This window comes from Choristoneura fumiferana, chromosome 16, assembly GCF_025370935.1.
Source record: "Choristoneura fumiferana chromosome 16, NRCan_CFum_1, whole genome shotgun sequence".
Lineage (NCBI taxonomy): Eukaryota > Metazoa > Arthropoda > Insecta > Lepidoptera > Tortricidae > Choristoneura > Choristoneura fumiferana.
This window is the reverse complement of record NC_133487.1, coordinates 11712784-11736296: the sequence shown is the minus strand read 5'-3', so window position 1 is coordinate 11736296 and position 23513 is coordinate 11712784. Positions and strand designations below refer to the sequence as shown.

At 35.8% G+C, this 23513-nt stretch overlaps 1 pseudogene; it reads left to right on the top strand.

The window, feature by feature from the left end:
• The window catches only part of LOC141436579 (uncharacterized), a 20755-nt pseudogene extending 1171 nt beyond the window's left edge, over window positions 1–19584 (top strand).
• Window positions 19585–23513: the final 3929 nt, after the last annotated feature.

Here is a 23513-nt window from a genome sequence, read left to right as displayed (position 1 = left end):
GAGAGGCGCTTTTGATTATTGGTGCAGATTTGATTCAAGAGACATTTTCCCGGTGGGCTGGTGTGCTAGGGCTGGTCACCCTTTGCAGCCTCCAGGGCAGAAGAGTGCTTCTGCTCCTTCCAGGTACTAAATACCATACTCAATAAACTAAAACAAAACTGAATAATTTCTTTACAACTTCATTTTGTCTTTCATTTAGGTACTATGCTTTCTTGCTTGATTTTTAGGGTTCCGGAGCCAAAATGGCAAAAACGGAACCCTTATAGTTTCGCCATGTCTGTCTGTCTGTCTGTCTGTCTGTATGTATGTCTGTCTGTCTGTCTGTTCGTCCGTCCGTCCGTCCGTCTGTCCGTGGTTTTGCTCAGGGACTATCAATGCTAGAAAGCTGTAATTTTGCATGGATATATATGTAAATCCTCAGAAAAATATTACTTAATTTTTTCGTAATGGCTACAGAACCCTACTTTGGGCGTGTCCGACACGCTCTTGGCCGGTTTTTTAAATTCTAATTATTACCATGGTTTTTTTTCAGATTCAAGTTGCGTCCCAGTGGTATACCCAATCCAGCCTTACCTGAAGGTGGATCCACAGGTGCTGGTAACTCAACCAGTGCAACACCAACTCCGGCAGTAACTGTGAGGCTGCTTATTCGCCCTGGCTGCTCTGGAGGCAGCAGCTCCTTGCCCACCTTGATCTCAGGCTCTGGCCTTCAGGAGCAGCCGAAGCGCTTGCTAAGGACTTACTTAAAGTTCATCCAGACCCACAGAGGTTGACCCGAGCTATATTGACTGCATCTAGTAGTTATTCAAATATAAGCAATGTACAGGTAATTATATTGATGTAATAACTATTTTGATACATATTTTATTTCATCCTAGAATTTCTATCCAGTTAGGGAAACAATAATGTACAACTCGGAATGTACGCGCAATAAAGTACGACGTGATAATTCGAAGCATTATTGCTTCCGATTATCATGCCATACAATATCATGTTCGCGCATTATCAAGGCGTACAAAATATTGCGCGCGCTGTAATGTATATAGTGATAATGTACGACGTGATAGTCTGAATCCAATAGATTCAAATAAATAAATAATATGAATAAATAAATATTACGGGACAATTCACACCAATCCCAAAGTAAGCTTAGCAAAGCTTGTGTTATGGTACTAAGCAAAGGATAAATATAATTATTTAGATAGATACATGCTTAAAACATATTAAACAGCGAAGACCTGATAACAATCATTCATATTTTATACAAATATCTGCCCGAACACGGGAATCAAACCCGGGACCTCAAGCTTCGTACTCAGGTTCTCTAACCACTAGGCCATCTGGTCGTCAAATGACCATAGATTTGTGTTAGGTTGTGTTAGGTTCCATTGTGACCACAATGCGCGAGCCGAGCGAGCGTAGCCAGCGTGTCGCGGCAGCGGCCGGCGAAGCGCCAGGACCAAATTAAGTTATTTTGTACTAAATTTATTAATATTCGGTGTACCCAAAAAACAATGTCCATAACATAAGCACGGATTATCAGGCCGTGCATTATTTGAGTGTGCGTTAGCAAGCTGTACATTAACTACACCCTCCAGTTAGAAACTTTGAATGTTATTAACAATATTGTAATATTGTAATAATATCCTTTACAGGTTTCATCAGGAAACAAGAGTTATACTGTTAAAGTACCTTCTGAACTAACAAACGAGGAGTTAAAAATTGGCTCAAGGCTGTTTGTGAGGTCTAAATTGCTGCGTGGGAATGATAGAGATAGATATAGGAGAGACTGCGGGTCGGCCATGTGTTCTGTGTGGAGAGTCTACTTCTGATGTCTCTGCTGCTGTCAAAAGGCCTACTACTGCTGTAAGTTATGTTTATTCTAAGTTTTTTTTTTAATTTTCTGTACTAGCGACCCGCCCTGCTTCGCACGGGCAAAATAAAAAAATCGGCCAAGTGCGAGTCGGACTCACGCACGAAGGGTTCCGTACCTATACAACATTAGACATTAGCAAAAACGGCAAAAAAAACCACGTTTGCTGTATGGGAGCCCCCCTTAAATATTTATTTTATTTTAATTTATTTATTTATTTTTAAAGTGAAAGAATATACAAATAAATATTCTGTGAATTTTTCGAGCAACTTATTGCCGTTATTAATATCGAGCAAAAAACGGCAAAAAAAAACACGTTTGTTATATGGGAGCCCCCTTTAAATATTTATTTTATTCTGTAGAAATACATTATCTGTGAACATTTCAATTGTCTAGCTATCACGGTTCATGATATACAGCCTAGTGACAAACAGACAGACAGACAGTGGAGTCTTAGTAATAGGGTCCCGTCATTTTTACCCCTTGGGCACAGAATTCTAAAAAGGTCTCTAATCAGGGGCACTTCACACACATTTTTCAGCTCAATTTCCCAAAAACTACACCGTGTGAAGTTGAGGCGCGTCAACGTAGAGTAAAATGTCTTTTTGGTTAGATTGATATTTTTAAATTCGTAATAGCTTTTGATTGGAATGTCCGATTTGAATAATTCAACAGGTATTGAAATCGTCTTCAATTCAATTCAAATTTAGGAAAAGTGGCTCCATGAATTTTTTGATGATTCTGCCAGTGTCGAGGTTGACAGAGATACGGTATGACATTATTTATTTGGATAAGGATTAATACAAAGGTATGGATAACATGGGTCTGATTTTAGTCGCCATTTCTGTCAACTTTTAAAATGTAAAAAAGTAGTTATAATGCCATAACTACAATAGTTGGACATATGATATCGCGAAGTTTTTTGTAGATATAATCAATAGCTTCCACAGTGTGTAACATGGCAAACCTCCGCGGTGCGCAACTGGCCGCTTACAGAAGAACAAAATTCTAAATTCTAAATTATTGATACTCTTTTGTTTTTCCCCGTGATTGGCTCTACTATTTGGCAAGGCGTAAGCCGAAATTTGATTTCTTTGATGGAAATAAAATAATAATTTTACTCGGTGATAGCTAAATATCTCACTGATCTAATTGTGAAATAAGGGCTGCCTCTAACGCAGCCCTTCCTTTTCCTGCTGATCTACTTTCATCTCCACTTCCCTCCGCTCCGCTGGCTCGGAGCAGATCGCCGGCGCGACTGGACGCCCCGAGGCTACCTTAACACCCTACCCTGTTTGTTTCCCTACCAGTCCTACAAGTCTCAGGCCAGTGTTTTTTATATTACATTGTGTCTTAAGGGCGGTAAACAAGGAATTACGAACGAGAGTCTAATAGAAGCCCGAAGTCGAAGACTAATACCGCCGTAATTCTAGTACCGCCCGTGCGACATACAATGTTTTTCATCACATTTGCGAGTAAAATTGTATATTTGTAAAAGAAAAACTGATATTTTTTCAATAATTGCCGATACCGCTGACTGCGCTCTTGGCGCGAATGGAAGGCAAGCCCCAAGCCTTGGGTGACTTCATGGCTCCGCGCCCCATTCCCCCACAGCATGTGCATGTGCCCGACGTGCGCGCGCCGCGCTCCTGCACGCCATGCAGTAACAAACTCATTTACCGTCCTTGGGCTTCATGACATGAAAATTAGTACGGGCAACGACTCATTTACCGACCACGGGTTTCATGACAAGCACGTTAAGGTCGAGGGTTTTATTGGGGGGTTGCAACCAAGGTAGTCTGCATGTTTCAACACTGTTTACGAGAAAGTGTGATGAAAAATTTATTTACAAGAGCAGTGCTGACTGAAATAATTGTATATATTTTTCTTTTGTATTATATTTTATTTTGTAACCACACGCCTTTCATTTCTACGACCGGCTAGCCGGTTACAAGTGCATGCGATGAAATGTTTTATGGCAACTTTTTTACACTTTGAGTTACATTATTGAAGTTTTAGTACGGAACCATAATTTTTTCTGGCAATAAATATAGCCTTTGGCACTTTGGAATAATTTAGCATTCTAATAGTGAAAGAATTTTTAAAATCGGTCTAGCAGTTTTTGAGTTAATTCGTAACAAATATCTAAAAATAGAAAAATCCAAATCTTTCCCCTTTATAATATTAATATAGATAGCCAACTAGGTCCCGACATAAAAAAAATAAGGCTAATTTGTTTTATGGATTTCTAAGCGAAAATAGTGTTTGACGTTTTAATTTAACCCTAAACTTGGCTTAAATCCAAGGCTTGAATTCAGTACACTTGACCCACCTTGCCAAGTTTAGGGTTAAGCTGTAAATATGAATTAAACCTTATGGTGTTAGAGGAATTCCTTGGTTGCCTATTCATACAGTAATATATTTTCTGACATTTCTTGGTGTACTAGGCAAAAAATAATTCCCGAAAATTTAAACGAGATAAAACAAAAATTAGGAATAGAGTTCGATTCCCAGCGCTGGTCTATTTTTCTGGTTTTTTCTGTGCATCTATGTTTCAGTTTGTATTTTCGATATGTGTTTTATGGGATGACCATAAAAGTAATAAGAATTTGGAGTTGAAATAAAAAATACAAAAAAGACCAAAAACCACCCACCCATGACCCAGACTCCATGTTTTGCTCTATTTGTCGATCCTTGTTTTTGGATTGCTCCTCTACCACTCAAAGGTTGACTGGCAGAGATCCCTGCAGGGATAAGTTCGCCTTTATACTTAACACAACTTTTATTTATGTAACCTTTTTGTTTTTCCTTTTTGTACAATAAAGAGTATAAACAAACAAACAAACCAAACTTAAAAATTAGGAAATAGAAAGCACAAATTCCTTACTATACATATTAAAATTTGACATACTGTATTAAATCATTAATTAATATGTAGTTAGAATAATTTTGGATTAAACTGTTTAGATGTAGGTAATAAATTATTTAACCCTTTTATGAGTCAAAAATAAATTGTCTCTGGTATCATTGCTATGGTTGACATATATCGCAAACCTTCGGACTTAAATTATATTTAATAGTTATTAAGTTTCAATATTCGTCTCAATAGGTTTGTAATTTACAATTTCATACACAAGGTAGATAGGTAAGTACTTAAATTAAAAAATCGGTCAAGGGCGAGTGCGAGCGACTCGCGCATGAAGGGTTCCGCACCTCCGTACAATGTCTTAAAAACAAATAGTTCAGTAATATTTTTTTGTAACTAAAAAAATAAATCTAATACAAGCTCTTTTTGTTGGCGGTACTTTTTGCCCCTGGTTACCAAAGTATGGTCTGTCCCAGAATTCGAGATACTAAAATGACAGTCTGAAATGTCAAACGTAAAAATAATGTGGCCAGCATAAAAGAACAGTGCTGCTCCGTGATTTCGGTTTCGTAAATAACCGATAAAATGTTATTTTACGATAGCAAAAATAACAAAAAATGCATTCAATATTCTACTTTCCATTTTACTTTATCATACGATAAAGTGATGAAATCTAAGCACAGGTAAAAATACAGTGTTCATCACTTAGTGCCAACGTAAAAAATAATACAGAGGGGCTACTACAAAACTAGAAAAACGAAGTTCGTATGGCACCGTCCCTTTCACTCGCGTATTGAATGAGATAAGCGTCAGCGGGACGGCAACATACGAAGTTCAAGTTCCAGCGCTGCAGTTCTGGTTACAGGGCTACGGCATATGCTGAGCTGAGTCCTTTTGGCATCACACTACAGCACAATATCTCTTATTTTCCTCTCTTCTCCTATTTATGTTTTTAAAGTGTTTTTGTTGTGATAGTGTGTTTTTCTTGTCAATAAACGTTGTGAGTTTGTGAGTTTGTTTGTTTGAGTTTTGCATTTCGTAGTCAGGGCCAGCAGGGCTACTACGAAATTCGAAAATCGAAGTTCGTGTCGGTCCGTCCTTCTGACGCTACTATTTAATTTAATACGTAAGTGAGAGGGACGTTACGGGACGAACTTTGATTTTCGAATTCCGGAGTAGGCCCTCAGATATCACACAACGTCATTGTTCATGTTTTTCGTATTCAAGTGGTATTCAACCGATTTTCCCCGACTTTACTCGTATTGTCATCGGATGTGATCAGTGCGTTTTCTCGTGTTTTTATTTAGATATTCATATCATAGAATAATTAATCAAATATTAATTATTCTCGTATTATTTAGTTAATGTAAAACTTACTTAGAATGAAATTGAAACTTAAACATCAACATCTATAAAAAGTCGAAATATCTCGAAAACGGTCGCATTTTTATTAGACCTATTTTACCTTTTCTAGAATGTCCTAAGTGCCCTACATTTTAGTACATCACGGATCCGTTCATATCTTAATATTTTACGACATACATACATAGGTACCTACAAAATCTTTCGGTAATAACCGGTTGCGGCACATCACTATTTATGAGACGCAAAAAACAGGTAACACATGAAACGTCATTTTAGTATCTCGAATTCTGGGACAGACCACAGGTAGTCGTCAAGACGAATCAAATGAGACTAAAACCGATGCGGTCGTGTCGTTTTATTGCAGAGTTCCTATGGCCAACATCTAACTTCATCATCAGATCAGCTCTACGTCAATAATATTGCATTGTCATCGGATTTATAGATGCATGCAAAATTTCAGCTCAATAGATATCCACTTCAAATTTAAGTTGAAATATTAATTCCACCCGAACTAACATAACTACGAGTAGTTACATTATATTAGGTACAAGTTAATAAAAACATATCACCAAAATGTAAGCACTATGGTACTATTCAATGGAAAAAATCAATTGTGTAAACAAATGTGGTGACTGACATTGACACTTGACTGACGACTGGCTGACTGACTGACTGACGTTGGCTCTAGTGATGTGAAAGCTCTTTAAGATACTTCAATCAGCAGTAAATAATTATTTTGAATTTACTCATATTTAATTATTTAATGTTTTCCCTAAGTTTAATTTTTAAAAATGGCGAATCACGTATTCTCTTAGTCCTGTTCAAGAGTCATTCACAATGTTTCCATGTCCCTTTTAACTTAGAATGTTTAATAGCATTTTCACGAAGTTTTAGGATTAGGTATATCTTCAAATATATATACCTAACGTTTTTTCCATACAAACTTACACTCCCTTTATACCCCTTTAAGGGTAGAATTTTTAAAATGGTGAAACATGTATATCCACTTATATTTTTTGACGTATATTTTCCCCAAGGTTTATGATGGAGTATTTTAGAATTGAAAGGGTCAGTAAAATATGGATTAATTAGAATTTTTTGCTGCTTAAGTAGCGTAGTAGAAAAGGCAACCTGAGATATGTGTGCATAGGAGAAATTTGTATCTTGACTCCTGTCCAACGGTGGTGTAGGGGTTATAGTACGCAGTACGGATTGCTGAGGACCTAGGTTCGATTCCCAGCGCTGGTCTCTTTTTCTGGTTTTTCTGTGCATCCATGTCTCAGTTTGTATTTTCGATATAATTTAGAAGAGGCATTTTTAAATTACATAAGACAGGGAAATGAGAGTAGACACAGGGAAGTGATTCAAAATGATTGTTTGGTCCAACAATGGACTCCACAGTAAATATGATAAGTAGTAGTAAATAGAAATCTACATAATTTCTACTATAATACTCTTTTATCGTCCAACTAGTGTGTACCCACGGCTTCGCACACGTAAATCATTAGGTCCAACAGCTGAAATACCGGGATTTTTAAAATTGCCGTGGGAATTCCCGAAAATTAAATCGTTGTTTTCATTGACATTACATTAAAAACAATCATGGTAAAATTTCATGACTCTAAGCCCAGCGGTTATTAGTTCGAAATTTTATCCCTATCTCGTGGGAATATCGAAATAAAAAGTAGGCTATGTTTTATTCCAGATGTCAAACTACTATCTATACCAATTTCATGACAAAGCTGAGCGGTTGTTATTTCAAGATTTTATCCCTATCCCATGGGAATATCGGGATAAAAAGTATCCTATGTTATCTAACTTTTCGCCAAATTTCATCCAAATCCGTCCAGCCGTTTCAGCGTGAAGAAGTAACGAACATATTCACTCACTCACTCACAAACTTTCACATTTATAATATTAGTAGGATTAGTAGGATAGTAGGATAGGATTAGAAACCTTTATAAACCTTCATTAAATAGTGTAACTTAACACAAATAATTAATATCTACGAATAAATTAATTTGCAGAGCCAGCCATAATTATCGGTAGGTAAGGTTGGTTCAGTCAAATAATTAATTTTGTTGGTACAGCACTAAATTTCCAGAGACTAGACCGACCATAGACCAACTTCGGTGAGGAAAAAATTATCATGTCAATTTGACAAATATAACGGATTTTCGTCTTCCATTTAATTCTATAAAATAAACATATTTACACGATTATTTAATGATAAAATGATTGTTAAAAACAGTGCTGAGCTCATTGAGATGTGAATATGATCGGGATTGGCGTTCAAATGTAAGTAACTACGGAGTAATCGTGAAAAAATGCTTTGTTTACACAATTGATTTTTTCCATTGAATAGTACTTTATGTGCAAGTATTTTGAATAAAGAACAATTTTAAATTCTCATCCTCTGGCTGTCGCCCTGTCGGAGGCTGAATAGCGCTTTGGACTCTTGCGTACTTATTATGAATTAGTGAATTAATCTTAACCTGATTTTAAATTTTGACCTTGTAACTAGCGTTACTTAGTATGAATTATAACGGTCATTTTTTAATGATAAAAAGATTACATACAGCGGCTGTGTGTGTACCTAGTGTGTGTCGGAGGTTTGTGGATCATAAATTGTTATTTAGTCTTAATGCTGCACAAAAAAATAAACCACGGTCTTAGAGACAATTATTATAATTATCGAAGGTTTTAAAATAGCACTAATAAAATCGCAAATTAATAAGTAGTTAAACATTTAACAACATAGGGTCACGGGCGTTGCCCCTAGCAACTGACGGCCGTCATCTTGGCAGCGTAGCAACCAAAAACCGCTGAATATAACACGTTTCTTGTATGACGACCCCCTTTAATTTGTAACTTTATTTTTTTTAAGTATTTGTTGTAGCGGCCACTGTAATACATAATCTGTGAAAATTTCAAGTGCCTAGCTATTACGGCTCAAGAGATAGAGCCCTGTGACAGACGGACAGACAGACAGACAGACAGACAGACAGCGGAGTCTCAGTAATAGGGTTCCGTTGGCACCCTTTGGGTACGAAACCCTAAAAAATCGTCAAATGTCATTCTTCTGTCAAAAAATATTAGTCATTCGGCTTCTGACTTTAATTTTGAATGAATGTGCTCGCTCTCCTGTTTCAGTGTTATTTTTGTCGTTTTCGTTGATATTATTGTTATTTTCTTATTAAGTTATTGTTTTTTGTTACGTTTTTGTTTTGTTTCGCAAATAGTGATATATGCTACTTTTTTTACGCGATATTCTCACGGGATCGAGATAAAATCTCGAAATCTCATCAGTTGGTTATGGAGTCATGAAATTTGGTACTGTTGTTTATAATGCTGTGTCAGTAAAGACCACGATGTAATTCTCACGGGAATTTTGTGAAATCCTGGTATTTCAATTCAACTGCTGTATCTAACGACTTACGCGTGTGAAGCTGTGGGTAAAGCCTAGTAATAAAGAGATTTAAAACAAAAAAAATAATCTTATCTCTGATACGTCAAAATTTGACATCTGTCAGAATTTCACGGAATAAAAAAATAGGGTACAACAAGAACAGTAGGTAAGTTACTCAGCTCAAGCTTCATAACCTAGTTTTAACCAAAGAGTATATAATCACTACGTTTTAAGAGTCGGAACTCTCATACAAAAACAATACCACGATTGTAGTATGAATTCAGTGTCTTTTTGGTGCCAATATCAAGAAACGAACTGCACAGACTAAACAGGGCCGAAAAAGTCACATTGACAAGTAGTGTTGTTAGGAACAGTCGATATTATCGATATTGTAACAGCATAGTGTTGTGCTTTTTTATCGATATATTGTCAAAAAACGGCACGTAGTGGTGCGCTTTTATTAATTAAATGATCGAATTAAAGAAAAAAAAAGTTGTTTTTCTTAATAATAATTTATTTTCATGTCATGGATCTGTTTTTCTTTACATAGGTAAATACAGTTTCACGTTACACAAGTATTGTATTGTAGTATTGTATTGTCCGTTTTGCACTACACAGCACTTGTGGAAGGCTGTGCATGTAAATATTCCACACTGGGCAACTCCAAAGCTGAACCTGAAACAAAGTTAAATTTAGCCAGTAGCTTACACTAACTAATGCAAGATAAAATAAAATTGGTACGCACAATCCAATTTTTGTCATATTGCAGGTCAATGACCTATGTTTACCTAGACAACTTTCTTACAATTTCTTGCCTTATTGTCAAATATGTCTTTACTTGTCAAATGAATGAAATGAAATGTAAGGTGATCTTGGAGTTAGTTGACAATACATAATTTTGTATACCTCTGATAAACAATCTACTTGCCATGCCAAATGTAATGAAATTAATTCTGTAGTTTTTACCCGATTCTGGTGAAGCCCAAAAGGAGGATTATATTTTGACCTGTATGTATGCATATCCATTTCTATCTCCTCTAACTACTAAGCAGCTCAACCTATTTTTAACCCCTAACGCAAAAAGAGGAGTGTTATTACACGAAGTGTACCATAAACACAGACAATACAGAAAAAATGGTCAAGTGCGAGTTGGACTCGTACATGAAAGGTTCCGTAAACAGTTCAATAAAAGTTTTTCTGAAAATTCTTCTAATATAAGTATTTTTTTTTGCTGACTGTACTATATGCCCCTGGTTACCAAAGTACTCGTCAAGACGACAAACGAGTCCAAACTCGATGCAGTTGTGTTGTTTATCACAGTGTTCCTATGGTCACCCGCTAGCTTTATCATCAGATCAACTCTAAAATTCTAAATTATGCTATAAGGTATTGATTTTTATCAGTGATAGCTTACCTGTTGTATTGTCAGTTTTACACTGCGCACCACTTGTAGAAGGCTGTGCATGTAAATATTCCACACTGGGCAACTCCAAAGCTGAACCTGAAACAAAGTTTAATTTAGCCAGAAGCTTCCACTAACTTATACAGGTGAAATATAATTAGTGTGTATAGCCAATTTTTCTGTCTATTACTAATGCTCTGACCGGCAACTATACTATACACTCAAAATACCTAGCATTATTATTGATGACGAAGCAAATTAATTTATAACATATATTGTATGTAAAAAAAATATGTGCATGTGTATTGATGGTATTTATTAGGGTTATGGTTTATGGGGGCGACTGAAAAACAGCGCCTGTTAGCCAAGGGACTTTGTTCTGCAAGGTGCAGGCATAAGCTGAGTCACTTTCCCTTTTGATAGTTTGATTGTACTTATTATTTGTTATGTACCTATGTAGAATTTGTAAACAAACTATTAAATCAATATCTTTTATTATTTTATTATTATTATTATAAGATGCAGTAAGTCAAGTTGCAATAGAGATAAATTGAAAATAAAATAAAGTGTTTACCTTGGCTGTTCTTGCCATCTTTAGGGGAAACCCTTCAAGAATTTCTTCAGAAAGAGGTGGCATGGGAAGTCCCAATTTTGGTATGGCTTTCTTCTTCAGCCGGGTTTTCGATTTTGTGAAATCTCGTTGCCAACTACTTTCACCCACTGCTTACAACTGAAATAAAATGTAATTGTCGTGATACTATATAATACGAATTGACGTCGGCCAGCCAAATATAACCTCAACACCTATTATCAGATTTATCAGTAACTTTACTTACACATGTTCACTTAGAGGTAATCTAGCAAAGAACATTTTGTTTTCACAATGTTTTTCTTGAATACCACAAATTTCGCATCTCCTCATGTTGAATGGTTTCTTAGTAAAGGACAGCCGTGAAAATAACGGTAAAAACTAGTCCTGTCTCGAATAAATGCACTTTAGTGAAAAAAGTTAATGCGGAGGAGAAATAATCTCAAACTCAACGCTATTAACAAAACAAAACACCAAAATACACGAAAATTCAAACAGTAAACACAAAATCTCGCGAAGGCGTCCGTTCCCACGCAGCAGATGAAGGTTTGTGGGCTGCCATATAAAATTGAAAAATAGAACTAAATTTTTTCATTTACTTAAATAAAAAAAGGATATCCAGTCAGAATTATTTTATATTGTATTATTTATCTTAGTAATATTTTTTTCCGCTTTTTTTTTTTCACAGCTTAAAATGTGAAGAATTGCAAATATTATAATTTAAGTGAAATCTTCTAAACACAGATCATTTCATAAATATGGCAACCAATAAGTTATTTTGGAGAGGTTGGTACAAAAAAGTCACTAGCTCCATACATTAGATTTTTTGTATGGAGTTTCAACCCACTGGTTTTAACCATGGAGCTGTCTGACTTGGCTGCGATTTTGTATTACTAGGCCTTAGGAACTTAAAGCTTCAATTTATACCTTATAGGATGATAGCGCGGGCAGTAGCTTAAACGGCGACAGCAGCGGCGCTAAGATGGCGCGCGTGTCGCCGGAGCGGCCCGAGCCGGCGTCGTCCACGACGGGGGCGCCTCCGCCACCGGCGCCCGGCGCCCCGCCCGCCGACTGGTCCGTCGAGGATGTCATCGGGTTCATAGCTGCTGCGGATAACGCGCTCGCCGCACACGCTGATTTGTTTAGGAAACATGTGAGTACTTTAGCATTTTTTAAAAAGCTTTTATTTAACTTCATCCCATACTCTAAATGGTATACCTGCCTGACTGCTCCATTATCAGACCCTGGATACCATATTTACTCAAACTACTACATTAGACTATTCTACTCAGTGCAAACACGGCAAGGTTACGTCCTAATGCATTGGAGTTTGATTCATCCTCAGATCAGTTGATGGTACCATCATATTGTATTGTATTCATCACATCAGAACTACGCATCATTTCTATGTTTCGTGTCCAGACCACAATAGCCGGGTCTAGACTGAGCGAGCAGCCTCGCGAGGCCACCTCACAAGACAAATCGTCGGTCGGTCTCGATGCCGTTGTCGATAATAAATAAAAAAAACATTTTTTTTCACAACGCAAGATGTCGCGTTCTAAAGATTATATTGATTTTTGAAAACTTTCTTGTTTCAGTTTTATTCTTAAAAATAGTAGATTTTACAACAAGAGCATAAAACGAGTCATTTTACCCAAGACGTTCATATAGTTCACTTCGATGGGTTACATATTTGAATATCGAAAGTTAAAATATCTACGGGTAAAATGTAGATGTTCAAAATATCGAAAATTAAAATATCGACTGTATCAAAATGTCGAAAACTAAAATAACGAAAGTTTATATTGTCGAATTGTTAGATGATCTACGTCCGATATATCGAAAGTATATCTATATTAATAATTTCGTCCAGGGGTACGGTAGACTCGAACGAAATGCACATCAAATTGAAGAGCGTAAAAAAATTAGTCGATCCGAGTCGACAACATATATCCGCAAAATTCGGATTATGGAGAATTTCGTTAAATTCTAATGGCACTGACAAACAAACCGCAGTCGCCATCTTGGGTAGTTAATAAACGTTCCGTTTCATACTAGCTAGCTCTTAGATACGGCTCGCCTTCAACACATCGCGTGCTTCACGCCAAAAAAGTATCCATTACAAAGAACTGTGACTCATGTGACTGTGTAAAACGAAACGTCTTGCCGGAAAACTTGAATGGATCTTATCAAAACTCAAAACTATCACCAACTACCTTCAACTATAACTATCTTCAGTTGTTGACGTTTGTTCCGAGTCGACAACTTGTAGGTAGAAAATTCGGATTTAGCGAGTATTTTCAATAAAAAATGGAATAAATTACTGAGTATATATAATGGCGTTGCGAAGTAAACATGTCAAAGTCATCACATCAAAGTGGCGTGAGTGTCACGTCATCACGTGTCACAGGTTTGCATTTCGTTCTCCATTGTGACCTTTTAAGGGCCCCACACACGGTACGATTCGTCGATTTTCATCAGATCGATCGTACAGACGGATCGTACCTTATATGGGGCCCTTTAGGTCTAATTTCTTTGATTATGAGACAGACATACGTAGTCGGTCCCAAAGTTCTGTCACTGGCACATTATTTTTAAATTTAAAACATGATTTTAAGAAAATTTGATTGAATTCCATTTTTGAATGTTTGTCAATTATTTTAAAACAATAAACAGTCATTCGCTGCAATTTCTCACGATGGAGTGGACGTTGAAAGAAAACCGAATAGCAGTTTTAGCATTGCACCGCTGTGGGCACTCGCCAAGTACCATTTTCAAGTTGCTCAAAAATGTAAATATAACGCTTAGGTTTGTGTACCGTACGATTGACAGGTACAATGAAGTCTCCAGTGTTGAGGACAAGAAAATAATTGGCCGGCCTCGCTCAGTACAAACACCAGCAGTGATCAAAGCGATCAAGGCACGCATAGCAAGAAATCCTGTCCGAAAACAGAAGTTGATGGCTTTGCAGATGGGTGTCAGTAGAAAAACCGTCAAAAAGGTTTTAAACGAAGATCTTAGTCTGCGAGCATACAAAAAATAGAGTGGGCACTTACTTAATGCCCGTCTAAAAACAATAAGGTTTAAAAGATCCCGGAAGTTGTTAAAGCGGTACGCGAAAAATCGACACCGTGATATCCTCTTTACAGACGAAAAGATTTCGATATTGAAGAGAAGTACAATAAACATAATGATAGAGCGTGCGTACACGCTAGGAGCTCTGAAGAGTATTCTCTGATCTTATTACGGGCCAACTGAGGTTCATTTTTGCGAAAAAGGGGTCAAAATCAGTGCGAAAGTGTACCAAGAGACGGTTTTGGATAAGCATGTCAAAGATCTGCCCAACACGCTATTTTCAGGTCATAATTTTGTGTTCCAGCAGGATTCTGCGCCAGCACACAAAGCCAAGACCACTCAAGCCTGGTTTGGCCGTCAAAAAATCGACTTTATAAGACACGAAGATTGGCCTTCCTCCAGTCCGAACCTTAATCCTCTGGACTTTAAAATTTGGCAGGTCTTAGAGGGGAAGGTCTGTGCTAAACCCCATAAAAATTTGGAGAGCCTGAAGTCATCTTTAAGAAAAGCAGTCGCTGAAATAGACATGAAAATGGTGCGTGCTGCGATAGACGACTGGCTGCGCCGATTAAGGGCCTGTATTAAAAACAAAGGAAGTCATTTTGAATAATTTTAAGTACTTAAATTTATTTTTTTATTAAATGTACTTTAAATTGGTATATAATTTATTAAAAACTGATTGGTACTTTTGTTTTTATCATTATTTTCATTTGTGACAGAACTTTGGGACTGACTACGTAGTTATTTGGGCAAATAAGATTTAGAAGAAATATCTACTGGTGAAATACCGATACGTAGGTTAGCCGTTAAAGTGTTTGTGATAATAATTAAGGCTGGGAATATACGTCAGATTTTTCGATAAGTACGACAGTCTTTACTGGCAAAAATTTTTTTCAAACATTATTATGAGTACATTTTTTTTTGTAGGCGGAAAATTCGGATTATCGAGTATTTTCAATATAAACTTGAATAAATTACTAAGTATTAATTTATTTATTCCTCTTAATGGCGGCCATAAGGCTTGGGCCAATGTCAGTTAAATTAAAGATAATATATTCTTCATATGCATGTTGTACGGTGATTGTAGTTTTTGCAACTTGATAGCAAAATTCCAGAAACCACACGGAGACCACTTGCGCATTAAAAAATGTCAGACACGAGAGCAATATAGAATTTTGTGATCACTGTTCACTGTTAAGGTTAATCGCCGCATAAAACACTATCAATATTATACTTAGACTAGCCAAAGAAGCAGAAATACCAAAATTAGATATCGTCTACATCCGCCATGTTCGAATGCTACAAATCGAATCAATTACTAAGTATATAATGGCGTTGCGAAGTAAACATGTCAATGGCATCACATCAAAGTGGCGTTAGTGTCACGTCATCATGTGTTACAGGTGTCACAGGTTCGTATTTCGTTCTCCATTGTGACCTCTTAAAGGCCCACACACGGTACGATTCGTCGATTTTCATCAGATCGATCGTACAGACGAATCGTACCGTACCGTAGGTATATGGTTGATTATGAGACATCATAGTTATTTGGGCAAATAAGATTTAGGAGAAATATCTACGTGAAATATAACGATACGTAGGTTAGCTGTGAAAGTACGTTTGTGATAATATTAAGGCTGGGAATACACGTCAGATTTTTCGATAAGTAAGACAGTCTTTACACTGGCAAAAGTAAAAATTCAGACAATATTATGAGTCTAAATTTTACCCGAGCGAAGCCGGGTTTTCATCTAGTTTATCTATAAAAGTGACATCGAAAGATATAAATATCGAAGTACAGAGTATAGAATATCCTATGTATGAACTATCACGTGACAGGGTTGACGGAGCTCCTATTCCGCTCAGTTAAGGCGCTTCGCGCCTTGACGTAATACTAACCTGAACTAACCTATTGAACATGAATTACCAAAAATATTTGGTTCGGTTAGGTTAGAACTGTGACCTAAAAATGACGTAGATTGTGTAAAATAAATGCTATTAAGAGAAAGGACCAATAAATAAAGCAGATTTGTATGTACGATATTTTAATTTTCGACATTCAAATATGTTGACATTTACAACTTAGATATATTGGCTATCGATATTTTTACTCATTCGATATTTTAATCAATCGACATTTCAATCTTAGACATTTTGACCATAGGTATAACAACTTTCGATATTGTGATACAATCGATAATTTAATTTTCGATATTTTAAACATCGACATTTTAACCGTAGGTATTATAACTTTCGATATTCAAATATGTAACCCTTCGATGACGAGGAAATAAAATAGCAACAGTGGAAACAATGGTTCACTTATTATGTACCTTTTATTCACGCATTACTATTATAATTATAAATTTATAGTTTTATTGATCTATTTTGATTGATTTTTAGTTTTATATAAATAAAAATTATTTTAAAAAATATAAACTTCTTTGCTTATGGGTGTGTTTAAGGGGAAGATTTTATATTATGCACTAGTGCATAAAAAGTCATTTTATGTCGCCTAGATCCAGCATAAACACGAACTTTACGAGCATGAGAAGTGAAATAAATATTAAGTAACTGATGAAATTTTATAAACACTATATTTTACTACCTAATAATAATAACTCCTTTTTAATTGTTCCAGGAAATTGACGGAAAGGCGTTGCTGCTTCTCAATTCTGATATGATGATGAAGTATAATGGGTTTGAAGCTAGGCCCAGCTTTAAAGATATGTAATCTGGTATCCAAAATAAAAAATCGCCGGCATTATAGCACTTAGACTTACAATAATCCACTCTAAGAGAGTACGAAACTATAAGTTTCTTAAATTTTATTTTATTTTTAAGTACTTGCGTGCAAACGTGTGCGTAATGGCGTCGCCTAAAGTTTCAGTTTCACCTGAATCTCAGCATATTTAAGTACATTATGTTGTAACAGACATTGCTTTTTAGACATTATAACCTGTTGCTAACAACAAAATGTTCATTGTTGTTAGTGACAAAATACTATTTTATTAAAATCCGGCTTCTGCTTGTGTTGTGTATCCTAAGATTGGAATTTTACGATTAGGTTTCCTTAAATTTTTAATTTCATAATTACTATACCATACCGAACTCCTGATAAAACTAAAACTATTCTCATAAATGATCTACTACCAAAATGGATAAAATTTCAAAACTAACTTATGAACTTCGTATTTGTTGCCTACCTAAAAAAGTCGAAAGATGGCAGTATGAAATGAAAGCGTAATGAAACTTAATAAATTTTACAATCTAAAAATTGTGTGACAAATCGAAATGCCTTTATTTGGTTAGTTTTGTGGGAAAATCCTCCTGACTGATGCTGGGTTTTTGCATAAAATATTTTTCCCAATTGATTAATTTCCCAACTGTTCCATGGACGGACGATTTTGTTTTACGAAACTTTAAACTATGCAGGATATATCGAAAATACAAACAGACATGGATGCACAGAAAAACCAGACAAGGAGACCAGCACTGGGAATCGAACCCAGGTCCTCAGCAATCCGTGCTGCGTGCTATAACCCCTACACCACTGCTGGACAGGAATCTAGACACGAATTTTTCCTATGCATACATATCAGGTTGCTTATTTCTACTACGCTACTTAAGCAGCAGCACTAGCCAAAAAAAAAACAATCATAATTTGATTGCTTAGTAGCGACATCTCTTGTCTGGGTGAGCGGTTAGTTCCGAAAGAATGTGACGTCTGTCGACGAAACATAGATGTCGCTAGAGCTGTCCAGCAGTGGTGTAGGGGTTATAGCACGCAACACGGATTGCTGAGGACCTGGGTTCGATTCCCAGTGCTGATCTCCTTTTCTGGTTTTTCTGTACATCCATGTCTCAGTTTATATTTTCGATATGGTTTCACGGGATACCCGTAAAAGTAACAAATTTGGAGCTGAAATAAAAAATACGAAAAGACTCCAAAAAACAATCATATTGTGCAGGATATATTTCAGAACTATCCCGTAGAACTATAGGATAGGTTATGTTTGTTTTATAACAATCCAGAAATACTTACAGTTAAAAAATATCGTTTGTCTAAATAAAACAGTTGGGAAATGAATAATTTGAAAAAATATTTTCGGCTAAAAATTAAGAGAACCGGAAATGAGGCTTTGTCACACATTAACAATTTATGTGCTACTACATATTTCAGTCAGCTTTCTGTATTAGTGTATAATTTCGGCAATTTTTTCATTTCTTAATGTATTGAAATAGTCATGTACATAAAAAGAGGTAAATTGCATTTAATATAGGTAGTACTCATCTTGCATAATCAACGTATTGCATTTTTTTATACTTCCTGACTATTTAGATATTTGAAAAGTAAATGTAAATACTATTTGTTATACTATCGGCTAGTCGAGCGGTATGCTATTTGCCAGATTCATAGTACACTCAGACTTTTAAAATCAATCCAGTGTACAGAAATTATATCGTAGATTAGGGTCTTAGTGCCTTTCACCAATTGGGTGTGTTTAAAGATATCCACAAATGTCAGCAGTGATTAAAAATAGAAAGACGACTAAGCGCTCAAGGACATCAGTTAAATAAATGTGATGTGATGAGATTTTAATAATTCAATTCGGTTTGGGTTTATAATAATATCTGCTCACCACAAAACTAGTGCAGGTGTCGTTAACACGGCTTGCGCCCACTGTGTTATTTTGTTCCTTTACTAAACGTCATTCATTCATTATACTAGTAGGGTATTGAAGACATTTTAATAGTATTTTAATTTTGAAGCTATGCTCTATGATATTTAATTGTAATTTGCCATTTTCAAGTTGTAATTAAACTTAACATTAAATCTTTAATATTTCATCATGTGATATTTTAATGTTATCTGTTATCGTGATAAATGATTAATAATATTAGAATAATGTTGATTTGATTATTAAGTGATGTATACTTTTTAAGTTTTGTCATGACATGATAACTACTAAGCGTGAAAACTATATTTAAATGCCTGTACACTCGAACTACTTAGTATTTGCAGCTCAGTTTTTTTTTTGTTTCGTTTTATTTCGTATTAAATAAACTATTTGCGGGTGATAAAGTTATTCACTCCTTAATTCCTTATATAGAAAGCGTTCGGTCCGTGTATGAAATTTAATGGGCTATTGACAGACCATAATGTAAGGGTAAACGTGAAAAAAATCGGGCTGCAAATCTTAACTAGGAGTATGTACTTTGTTGTTGTAAATATCTGTATAGAATTGAAATGGTAATAGTAGAATGTTATATTTTGGATTCGTTTCTGTCTCGGAGAAATCTGCTTGGTCTCAAGCCTTTTATTTGTTTTACTATATTTTAAATGAGCAATAGAGGATTTATTTATCCATTTGTGGTTTACGCGCGTTTTTTTTTTGACTGAGTTATGGTCCTTATGATTTTTTTAAGCTCTTATTTTACCTAAGTATTTATCAAAGCAATAATTGAATCCTATTTGGCGCGTTTATGTATTGGAGTTATCATAGTGATGTTTACCGCAACTGAATATACCCAATGACTCCCGACTTTAAATTAATAATCAGTAGGAAATGTGAAACAAATTCCAGACATAATTTTACATATTTTATTACCGTAGACTAAAAATTATTTTATGTACATAAGCAAATAACTGAAAACAAAGCTGTATAAATTAAATAAAGATAAAGTGCGAATAAAACAATATAATTGTTATCACTTGGCACCTATTTTTCTCACCCACTATTTGTAAACGAAATTTAACGCACTCATTGCCACCGACGCACTGCGATGCAATGCGTTTTCGCTGCCCAGTGCCGCTATCATTGTTCATACATTTTGACCGCACATGTGCGTCGGTGGTACCTGTGGAAGTCAGGTGGCAATGAATGCGTTGTATACCACTTGTATTATGATAGACAGCAAAAGGTACTATAACTATGACATCTTATTGTTTATGTTAGTTACAGCTTGTCACACACACTTAGTGGAGTGTTGCATTACCTGGGACCAAGATTAACAAAACTGACGATACGTGCATCTTGTCAATTGTGTTAAGGTTCACAAATTATTAGTGTGTTAGCGACTGTAGATGAACTTAGTATGTGCTTCGGTCTGTTTGAATAATACTGTACAATTGTACTTTACTAAAAGGTACTTATATTTTTTAAGGAAACGACCATGACACCAGTCAATGCCGTAACTAATGCTCATCAATTTTAATTCTGTTCAATTGGCAAACGGAACAAAAACACTTATCAGGTCGGTGCCTGTGTATATGTTAAGGATCAAGTGATAAATCGGTCATTTTTAGGGTTCCGTACGGAACCCTATTACTGAGACTCCGCTGTCTGTCTGTCTGTCTGTCTTGAGCCGTAATAGCTAGGCACTTTAAATTTTCACAGATTATGTATTACTGTGGCCGCTATAACAACAAATACTAAAAACAGACTAAAATAAATATTGAAGGGGGGCTCCCATACAGCAAACGTGTTTTTTTTTTGCTGTTGCAACAGGTAGACGATAGAAGTTTGAAATATTCACAGAATATTTAATTGTATAATCACTTTAAAAATAAATAATTAAATTAAAATAGAATAAGTATTTAAGGGAGGCTCTCATACACCAAACTTGTTTTTGCCTTTTTTTGCTAATGTCTAATGTTGTATAGATAATGGTACGGAACCCTTCGTGCGCGAGTCCGACTCGCACTTGGCCGGTTTTTCATAATGCCCGGGCATTACTTTAATTAAAATTAATGACCGATTTCAGTATCAGATGGCAATTTGATAATAACTGTTCAAATAATTAAATTGCCCGGGCATTATACATAATGTCTATCACTTATTGGGCAGAGTAATAAGAATATAGGGTAAGTTATACGCACACTGACACATGAACGAAAGGTATCATTTGAAAATATCAAATTTTGTAAGGTAAGTATAACGTTATTTACGTAGGTATAATATCCCCGTTTACCCGTGTGGTGTCGGGTTAGAATTACACCTCTCGATTTCTTCCGTGGACGTCGTAAGAGCGACTGAGGATATAGGTTAAGGTAGGTATAACGTAGGCGACAGGCTAGCAACCTGTCACTATTGTACCGTTTTTTACCTAAAATTGTAAAACCTAAAATTGCTAAAAGTGGCTCCGAAGCGGTAACGTTTCGTGTCCTCTGCCTACCCCATTGGGGAATACGTACACGGGCGGTGGTGATGTTTGTGTGTGTGACATAATATCAATTGATATAAAAATTAAAACCTAAAATATTCAAAACACATAAGATTGAAAACATATGTTTCTAAATTGATTTAACATCAAAAACTTTGATGAAAGCAAACAAAGCAATTTTTTTTTGTTCTGTTACAAAAGATTACCTAAAATCAAAGGCCTTCTAAACCTAACCTATCCAAGTCGCTTCTGCTCTGACTCGTCTTGCTCACTCGCTCAGCTTGTTCGCTGAAACCTAATGTATGTTATACCAATGTGTCCATATAAATAAAGTTTTGGTCGTATTTGAACCTAACACCTTTCCGAATGAATGAATTAGAATTCAGTTGCCCAAAAATCAGTTGTAATCAAATTGCACAACGATCATGTAGCAATACCTATTCATAATGACCGGGCAATGTAATAAATAATGAAGTTTACATAATAATTATCACTTGGCCCGGTGTATAGCTTGTCATTATTCATAATGCCCGGGCGTTATAAACAATGACCATATTAATCACTTGGTCCATAACATATATATTCAGTGTTAGGTAGTGTTAATATATATTTTCCACCAAGGCTGGCACCGATCTCAAAAAATGGTTGAAATAATTTACTTTAGATTTTTTTAAAGATAAAACTTTTATTTCTTCCTTTTTCAATTACAGTTTTAAAGTCTGTTTAATTTAGAAGATGGCGTAGATTAACATGTAGAAAAACTGCAATTCTGACATTATTACATACAAAAGGGCGAATTAATAACTTTTTTTGTCATTTTTGAAGTTGGTTAAGAAAGAAATGTAATGAAATAAAATTCATAGCAAATGGTCTCCTGTGGTGTCTGCCAACCCCAACTGGAAACAGAGAAGTGAGATTATGTATTAATTTAGTACGTATGTACAGAGTACGATACATTGGACTTTGACATGATAAAATTGATAAATATTTACTTAATTTCTATGCAATATTGACGGTTATGCTGTGAAAAGGCCTCGTGATGTAATAAGGAATTTATCTACTCGGGCTATTTTGTTGTTGTAATAGATAATTATTACGTACCTACTTACACACTGCATCACTACAAAGTAGGAACAATGACCTTACTGTGTATAATAATTATAACAGCTAATTTATAACATCGCTACGTAGTTAATGTGAGAACTTTACATAATAATTAAATCACAGAATTTCTTGTCAAAAAAGTCCAGGCTGCTTCTCTAGACTTGTTGGACTAAATGACATCATACACCGGTACCACTACCATATGAGTTTACAGTGACCGTACTCGATAGCGACGGCTTAAATTATTTGTATGGAGAATTGTACAGCGCCTCTACAAATAATTTACGCCGTCGCTATCGAATACGGTCACTGTAAACTCATATGGTAGTGGTACGGGTCCCTTAACACCGTCAGCGTGCCATCTTTACTCGAGTCCGCAGGTAGGTATTGCAAGAGACAATGGCAAGAGACCGGATGGTATTAGTTAGATTTCATGGAAGATGAGTTGAGTGCTTGTATGGGATGCTACTAATGAGGGCTATCGCGAGTGAATTCGCCGCTAGAGGCGCTAGTGTAGCGTGAGGTCTCCGAAATGTCAAATCTCATAGTTTTTGGGTAAGCTACGCGGGTTTATTTATAATTAGAATTATTTTGTGAATATTTTGCAATATCTGAATTATTATGGCAATATGCGTTCCGGGGCAATGAATGTCTGTGTTTGAA